The sequence below is a fragment of the Oreochromis niloticus genome, linkage group LG2 (assembly GCF_001858045.2).
Source record: "Oreochromis niloticus isolate F11D_XX linkage group LG2, O_niloticus_UMD_NMBU, whole genome shotgun sequence".
NCBI lineage: Eukaryota > Metazoa > Chordata > Actinopteri > Cichliformes > Cichlidae > Oreochromis > Oreochromis niloticus.
The window spans coordinates 5778522-5787600 of NC_031966.2; the positions used below are offsets into that span (position 1 = coordinate 5778522).

The window sequence follows — 9079 nt, forward strand, 5'->3', positions numbered from 1 at the left end:
TATTCACCCGTTTTATAAATGTGAGGATGTAACATGTAATTGAGTTTATACAGTGACATAGAAATAGCAAAAGGACCCACCAACAACTAATAAAAATAGCATTTATTATGCTAAACAGTGACTTCAAAAGACATCAACCATATAAAAATATAAACTACTTTTTTTCTTAAATCTGCATCCTTGGTCTTTTGATCAATTCTCAATTCCATCCCAAGTTGGTAGACTTTGGGTAGACACATTTCCCAAACAACTGTCACTGAAAAGAGTCTTAAAAGTTATCACATCTATAGAAAAAGTTGCTGAAGTGGCACTAACAGTCACAACCCACCTACTCATGCAATAGTTTTTTTGTTTGTTTTTTTATCCACAGTGCAGAATAATACTGACAATATAAATAATACATATGGAATTTAGACAAAATGTACTAAACAACCCAATATTTCAGAATCTCTCAATCTCTTAGCTGCTGACCATGTTTCACCTTTTAGAGGTCATCAGCTGGAACACTGATCATTTTTAACAAATTGTACCAGTACCAGTTTTTGTTTCATCTATGTCTCCTGATTTATGTGTATTTTCCTGTCCTCTGTGTAGTTTGTCTTGTCCTCAGTGTTTTACTTTTCAGTAATGCATGTGCGTTAGTTTCTCCCCGTGTTCACGTTCTAATTGTCAAGCTTGTGTTGTCATGTCTACGTCTCTCCATGTTTCCTGTTTTATTTTGAAGAGTCTGCTGTTTCCATGTTCAGTGTGTTTAGTTTTACTTTTCCCTGTGGCGTCATGATCATTTGTGTCAGCTGTGTCTCCCCAGGTGTTTCCACATCCCTCATTACCCTCCTATGTATTTAAGTCCTCTGTCTCCTGTTCTTTGTTGGGTTGTCTGTATGCATGTGTGTCAAGTCACAGAGTTTTTGCTTCTCACTGTTCAGATTCATGTTTGGATTACAGTGGTCCCTTGTTTATCGCTGGAGTTATGTTCTAAAAATAACCCGCGATAGGTGAAATCCGCGAAGCAGCCAGCCTTATTTTTTACAATTATTATAGATGTTTTAAGGCTGTAAAACCCCTCACTACACACTTTATACACTTTTCTTAGACAAGCATGAACATTTTCACACTTTTCCAAAAAAGTGGGAGAAAACTTGCAAACATACATGCAACGTTGGACTCGTTAAGCATAGACAGGACATGGACGTAATGACAGCTCTACTTTATTTTCGAATGTGGTTACACTGTGGTTTTTGTTTTCACTGGGACACAGACACTCCCGTTCTGCTGTTGCGTCCGCTCTCTGCCCCTCTGACTGTCACTGTGAACATATAAAGAGACATAATCACACTGACATCCCAGCACACCTGTTCACCCCGCCCCTGCACCGCCCCGAGAGCTCACTGCGTCACTCCTCCTCTACAGCCGGCCAGAGACCACACCCACGCCACAATACAGTACAGCACTTCAGAGTCGCACTGCGAAGTTTTATGTAAATTTGACAAGCTGAAAGCATTTTGTACTGGACAGGAGACACGGCACCGAGGAGATTGTTTGACAATGGTCTACAGCCAATCAAGACACAGAACACAATGCGCTGTAAAAAAAATAAAAAAATAAAAAAAGCACACAAAATTGCACAAAAAAAAAAATCTGCAAAACAGCGAGGCTGCGAAAGGTGAACCGCGTTATAGCGAGGGACCACTGTATTTCATAGTTACGTTGTTGCATGTTCCTGTTCAGTTTTATGTTCTCGTCTCTCGTCATTGTTTTCATAGTTAGTTTTTATTTTTCCCAGTTTAGGTTTCAGTTTAGTTTTTCCCTTGTTTCACCTCGCGTTGTTTTTCTGTTTTTTGCATTAGCTGGTTGGCTGATAAGGGCAAGGTAGGGACCAGGTAGAAATGAATCAAGGCCAGGAGGTGGATTCTTTTTTCTTTTTTTTTGCCTGTCCCATTTGGTTCTTTAGCCATCAGAATTGCTGTCTGAAGACCAACAAGGATACCCAACGGATTTATTTTGCCAAATGGATCATCGAGGCCTTGCCGTATTGGTCCATTTGATCGACCTTTGTTGTTATTATTTATTTTATTTTATTTTCAGTTGTTACAGACGGAACAGACATGACTGGGGGATAGGAAAAGGGAGAAAGAAAGCGAGGAAGGAAAAGAAAAACAGAAGGGAAGAGGGACAGTGAAAAAGGGCACTTAAAAAGAGAAAGACAAAAAAAAATCTCCTGGATCACCTGTTGAGAGAAAAAGAAGAGAAAACAAGCAAAAAAAACCCCAAAGCAACATACTAAACACAAGACCATCGCATTAATCTAGCTAAGAGTAAACAGCAGTAAATACTAAATATTGAATGTTGTTGTGCAGCACGCAGGACCGACAGCGCACAATGTGCTTTGAAGTAGCAGCCAAGAAAAGTGTAGTTTATGTCTACGAACAGTGAACACCCGTGCACACCTGTGTGGATCAGCACGCTTGTATTCAAAAGGTTTCCCCATGTAACAGTCTGCATTGGAGGTGGATTCTAAATGTTCTACCACAGTTTAGATGGTATAGATAGGATGAGAAAGGGAGTGGGGGTAATCTTGAAAGGGTCGGAGACTGTCCAAAAAGAGCCGAAGCTGGAAATCAAAGGGGTGAGAATTACATTTTGTAAGTGTGTATGCCCCGCAGGTTGATTTTCAGTTAGAAGAGAAAGCAGTAGTTAGATAAAGTCATGCAGCGTCACTAAGGAGGAGACTGTGATTGGAGCAGACTTCAGTGAACAAGTATTTGAAGGGAACAGAGGTGATGAGGTGTTGGGTAGGTATTGTGTTAAGGAGAGAGGTGCATAATGGCAGATGGTTGTGGAGTGGAAGTGGCTGTGGTGAACACATATTTTAAGAAGAGGGAGGAACATAGGGTGATGTATAAATGTGCAGGAAGGAGCACACAGACGATAGCTTATGCAGAAGGTTCAGTCTGAAAGTGATAGGAGAATGCAAGGCAGTTGTGGTAGTGGAGAATATAGCTAGGCAGCATTGGATGGTAGTCTGTAGGATGACTTTGAAGATTAAGATGAGGAAGTGAGTGAAGTCAAAGGCAAGGATTAAATGGTGGAAATTGAAAAAGGAAGAATTTTTTACTGAGGGAGAAGTTGAGACAGGCTCTGGGTAGTAGGGAAGTTATAAAATGACTAAAAAACAGCACTACAGCTATAGTACTAAGGCAAACTGCCAATAAGGTGTTTGGTATATCATCTGGACAGAGGAAAAAGGACAAGGACACTTCAAAGTGGAATAAGGAAGTACACGGAAGTATTCAGTGGAAGAGGTTGGCAAAGAGTGGGATAGCCCAGGAGATGAAGAAAGTAGATAGGAGTACTGGGAGGCTAGGTGTTGAGCAAAGATAGAGGTGGAGGTGTGTAGGAGACAGGGAAGTAGACATTTGTTTAAAGGAATCTTAGTGAGTGAGAAGAACCCTGAGCAATAGAGAAGAACGAGGGTGATATGCAGATGGACTGAAGCTAGGCTGAGAAGAGAGGTGAAGAAGAGAGAGAGAGTGTAGGCATGCTAGAGTGGGTGGAGACAAGTGTCAGCTGTGATTTGTGACAAAAAAAGATGGCACAAGAGTTAAAGGGAAGGTTTATGAGATAATAGCAAGCCGCCCTGCAATGTATATTTTGGAGACAGTAGCAATAATAAAAAAACAAGTGGTGGCAGAGTTAAATATATTAAGATTTCCATCAGGAGTGACCAGGATTGACACGATTAGAAATTAGTACATCAGAGGGACAGCTCAGGTTATTTGGTTTTTTAGGCAAAGTTAGAGAGGCAAGGTGCAAGGACAGCCAGGCACACGGCAAGCGGGAGAGAAAGAGAAAGAAAAGAAATTGATGGATACAGTGAAGGAGGGCATGAAGAAGGTCAGTGTGACAGATGAAGATGCTGGAGAAAGGGTTAGCTGTAGGCAGATGATCTGCTGTGGTGACCTCTAAAGGGAGCATTAGTCCTTCCTAAATTTATTGGAGATTATTGGAAATAATTTCTGCTAACAAAAGAGGCCACTGCAGAGTATGTTTGCATTATAGTTCACTTTGGTGATTATGATATTATAGAATAACGTCAGTGCTATCATGAAATAATGACTTACTAACAAGGGAAGTGACATTGATTGACAGGCACTTGCGGTTTGAGCCTGTCATAATACGCTGCTCAAATTATGACAGGCTGCCAGTACCTTCCCCTGCTGTCTCCCACTGAGAAGTTCTTGAAACTTGTTGAGTGAGCTTTCAACCCCATATACAAATTTATCTCGAGGTTAAGGCACATTCAGATCATCTCACACTGGTTAGGAGTCACAGTTTTTCGAGGGAGCCTTGTTTTCCACTGTCAGCCTTTCATTGTATGTGCTCAATACAGGAGAACCTAATTTCCCTGCTGCTGTACTCCTTAGAGCATTTGCTAACAACTGTACTTTCTTATCAGTGGGTCTGATAAATGGTAGTTATATGGTCTTTCCAATTCTTTTTTGCTTTAGCTGTTGTAAAGTGGCACAATGGGATTGAGTTGTGTTTGGCTTTTATGATCTGTGAGGGACCTGGGAAAGGAGAAAATTGGCTTTATAACACATTCTCTGAGGAAAAAAAAGAGAGAATAAAAAAGACATCTGAACAATGGGTCAGGGTGTTTGCTGTGTAGGGGCCTGTGTCAGTATTCCCCAGTGGGGTTGTTACTCACCGGAAAAACCCATAATGGCTTTGTGGGTGGGCAGTCATGGGTCTGGTGAAGGTGCTGATCAACAGATGGCCTCCGGGTGGAGCAAGTGCACCCAGCAGAGTTCTACCTGTGACAGTGATTCTAACGCTTTATATGTGTGGGCCTCAAGTATTGTCAGGCAGTAGGTAAAGAGGTAATAAATTGCACCTGGACACAAGTAGCAGCAAGGAATCTTTTGGGCTTATGATAATAATAATGATAATAATAATAATAATAATAATAATAATAATAATAATAATAATAATAATAATCTATTGAAATATATAAAAAAAATCCGTCCATCAAGTCACAACAATCAAAACCATACCACAAACTCATCATAGTCATGATAATAATAGATGGATAGATGAGGTATCTCAACCACTTTTGGCTGATGTTGTACATTTCTGAGAATTTTTAAAGCCCCAACGGTTATTGGAAGTTGTTACATCACTTACCTTTCCTCCCGCCATGTCCACTGCAGATGAGGGCCAATGTTTTTCATGAGGCTAAACATTTATGAGCTGTTCTGTTTTCCCAAGGCAGATATCTGACCTGGAAAGCTAGTTTTGCATTTTTAAGATCAAGTTGCAGTGACTGAGATTCCATTAGCTGCACTAACTTCTCCAGGGACACTAATTGGAGCTTTTATCCCATATTCATGCTGGCAGTGCTCTGGGGTGGCTGTGGCTCAGGAGGTAATGCGAGTCATCCAATAATTAGAAGCTCCAGTGCTGTTCTCATTCCCAAGATAATGCTGTTTTGTCAAATCTGCTGGCATGTCACATGCACACACAAGGTGTCCTTTGGCAGTCTGTTATGTACTATATGGCAAAAAAACTGATGGGCTGGTAGTGCACATTTTAGCCTTGACAAGTAGTTTTAGTATCTAAACCTGTGTAAAATAAAATGCTGTGTGATTTGAATTCCTCACTGGGAGCAGCTTTAGGTCCTTTTTTTTCATTTTCAGAGCTGTTCACAACCTTCTGTGTACAACTACTTCTCAAAAATACTTCTCTGTATTAATCCTCTAATCCAGGTGCTGCACCATAATTCTACAATAAGCCATCCCATAACAGAAGCTGAAAGTAGCTTGAAAATGATAATCAACAATTGGTGTGAGCATGAATGCTCTTTGTATCTCTGGACAGTTTACCATGGTGTACTCTGCCTCCCACCCTATGATAGCTGAGGTATGTTTCTGCGACCCTGAACTGAATATGTGGAACAAAATGTATGGATGATTACTTTTAAACATTGTATGTTGTACTAGATGAAACCAATTACTGTCTGTATGAAACCCTAAAATTTATTCATATATTTAGTTTTTATATTTTGAAAACAGAACATTAAAGCATCAGGGGAAATTTGTGATAATGGGTGACTCTTGGGGCACTATGGAGCATGGTAGTGAACAGATTTACTGTGGGTTGCTCTTGGAGCAACCCACAGTAAGTCTATGTGCATTGTTTTTTTTGGTTTTTTTTAGTTCGCCTTATTTCCTTTTCTGTCCTTTTTTGACTGAAAATGTCAAACTCCAGTGTTAAACAAGTATCCTTTAGGAGCCCACAATGTGCTGCAATGAGTTGAGCTGGCTGTATGGGCAGAAATCTGTGCCATCAGAAACTGAATATAAGTTAAATTTGAATTTGAATTGCTCCGATTGAATCTGAATTATAACTTGAATAAGTGCTTTTAAAAACTGAATATGAATTAGCCTAATTTGAAATTCAATTCATTGGTTTGAAAATGATCATCACTAAATTGAAATTGAATTTTATATATTGAAAATGAATTCATTTGCTTTGAAACTGTATTTTATTCTTTAAAAATTTAGCTCTCGAATAATTTCAGATTCACTTCCCACCATTTAGTTTCAGTTCTACAATTCAATTTCAGTTCCAAAATTCAGTTTTTTGGGACTTACATCCGGTTCCGGTTCAAGAGTAATGAGCGCAGATTAATAGAACTACGTTTTACTAGCGGACCGAAAGTGTTACTGACGGGAATCTACAGCGTCTTGAGCTGAATTAAGACTTCAGAAGTCATTCGTCATGTCGCATGACCAGCGGATAAACTCTCAGGTTGGTAATAAATGTATTACATGTATAATAACAAGCAGTAACTTTTATGCTTATTGTAGCTGTTAGCTAAAAATGCTAATTTAGCGTAGTTTGCCCTGGATTCAGCTTTGACAAACAAATATGATCGACTGTTTCTAGTAGAATTCCAAAGTTGTCATCTTGTACCCTCTCAGAGCCCTGTATGCTTGCAGAGACCCCTACAGTAGGGAAACATGCAAAACAGTGTCCAAACCTTTGTATTTTAGCTTTATTTATGTCTTACACAGCATCCCAACTCTTTAGCTAACTTAATAACTTTAGCTAAAGTGAATAGTTAGTCTAATTCATTAGTGCAGCATTACTGGATCACCTCCGTTTGAAGTGATATGATATGTGACTATCACTGTGTTTAACTACCATAATAATTCTTAGGGTACTGAGTGCATGCTTAATTAGGTTTTTTTTTAACATGCTACTCCATTGCTATGTTTGACAGGCTGAAGTTGTCGGATCACCTCCTAAATCGACCATCTTTTACAGGTGTTTTGTGCCAGAAATGGAGTGTCCACTGAAGACTGAAGATACTGAAACTGTACGCCTTGCCATTGATCCCTCTTGTGCCTTGTGCCTACCTACATCACCTGCCCTGACAGTCGTAGCTTGGCTCATCTGAGGGTGAAATTATAAGAATGTGTTATTTTGCAAAGTGCTCTCTAGGATTCCTAAATAAAATATGGCATTGAGGTCATTACTTTTGAATTAATCCCTTCTTCTGAAATATAAGAACCTCTCCTGGTTTTAATGGCACTTTGGATTTCCTTACTTTCTGTTCCACTCCCAACCCCAAATAGATGCTGACAAGCTGACACAGTAACATGGAAGAGGGAAAGAAGTTGGAAAGGACTACTACAAATAAACCTAATGCCTAACAATGAAAAATGTAAAATAAGAACAATAATAATAATAAAGATAAAAGATGAAGTAACAAGTTTTTAGTTTTTTGTTTATTCCAAATGATCATCCAGATGTCTGTGACATGTGATGACAAACACCACAATGGAAGGCCTTTGTCATCACATGCTTAAACTCATCATATATTTTTGCATATGCTGAACAGGCAGTCAGACATGCTGTAACTGTGGGGTAGAAAACTGCATGAACACCATACGGCAGGGGTCTCAAACTCCAGTCCTCGAGGGCCGCTGTCCTGCAACTTTTCCATGTGTCCCTGTTGCAACACACCTAGTAGGTCATTAGCAAGACTATAGAACTTGACTGCATGCTGGCAATTCAAATGGCAATTCAGCCATTTGATTCATGTTACAGCAGCTCATGAGTGAATGAACATGGTGCAATAAAAGTAGTTTTAGAAGTATATGTTTCCAAATACATATATTTACTTAAATTTACTTGAGTAGGTAGGGTTAGAGGTTGCCACCTCAGCATGCAGTCAAGTTCTATACTCTTGCTAATGACCTACTAATTGTATTCAGGTGTGTTGCACCAGGGACACATGGAAAAGTTGCATGACACCGGCCCTCGAGGACTGGAGTTTGAGACCCCTGTCATATGGAATATGACAGGTGTGGTTGAACTGCATGAAGACTCTGAAGTTTCTCTTCTCTTCTGGCAGGACAGGAAGGTGGCCTTGTCCTGTGAGCCACCATAAGGATGTACTTAGAGTAGAACTGGACTGTCACCGGCCTCAGGCTCTTCAGCTTTTCAAAGACAAAGCAGTCATTTAGATAAAATATTAGATATTGTTTACCTGTAAATGCACAAAGAGAATTTAGAAATGTAATTATTGTCAAGAGTGAACAAGCACTGATAGTGTAATCTACAGCTGTGGCCAAACGTTTAGAGAATGAGAAGTGTTGTTTGTTTATTTACAAAGTTTGCTGTTTCAGTGATAGTTGTATATCATATTATATCACTTCAAGCAGAGGTGATCCAGTAATGCTGCACTAATGAATTAGACTAACTATTCACTTTAGCTAAAGTTATTAAGTTAGCTAAAGAGTTGGGATGCTGTGTAAGACATAAATAAAGCTAAAATACAAAGGTTTGGACACTGTTTTGCATGTTTCCCTACTGTAGGGGTCTCTGCAAGCATACAGGGCTCTGAGAGGGTCTAAGATGACAACTTTGGAATTCTACGAGAAACAGTTGATCATATTTGTTTGTCAAAGCTGAATCCAGGGCAAACTACGCTAAATTAGCATTTTTAGCTAACAGCTACAATAAGCATAAAAGTTACTGTACGGCTATCATTTGCTAACATGACGCTTGT

General features: G+C 39.5%; 1 long non-coding RNA gene across 1 annotated transcript; it reads right to left on the reverse strand.

Moving 5' to 3' along the window:
* Positions 1-1076: 1076 nt before the first annotated feature.
* LOC109203242 (uncharacterized) lies at positions 1077-6131 on the reverse strand. Its single transcript, XR_002063159.2, has 3 exons — positions 5185-6131; positions 4709-4814; positions 1077-1306 (listed from the first exon to the last, which is right to left on the reverse strand). It is a non-coding gene; the product is annotated as an uncharacterized LOC109203242 (long non-coding RNA).
* Positions 6132-9079: the final 2948 nt, after the last annotated feature.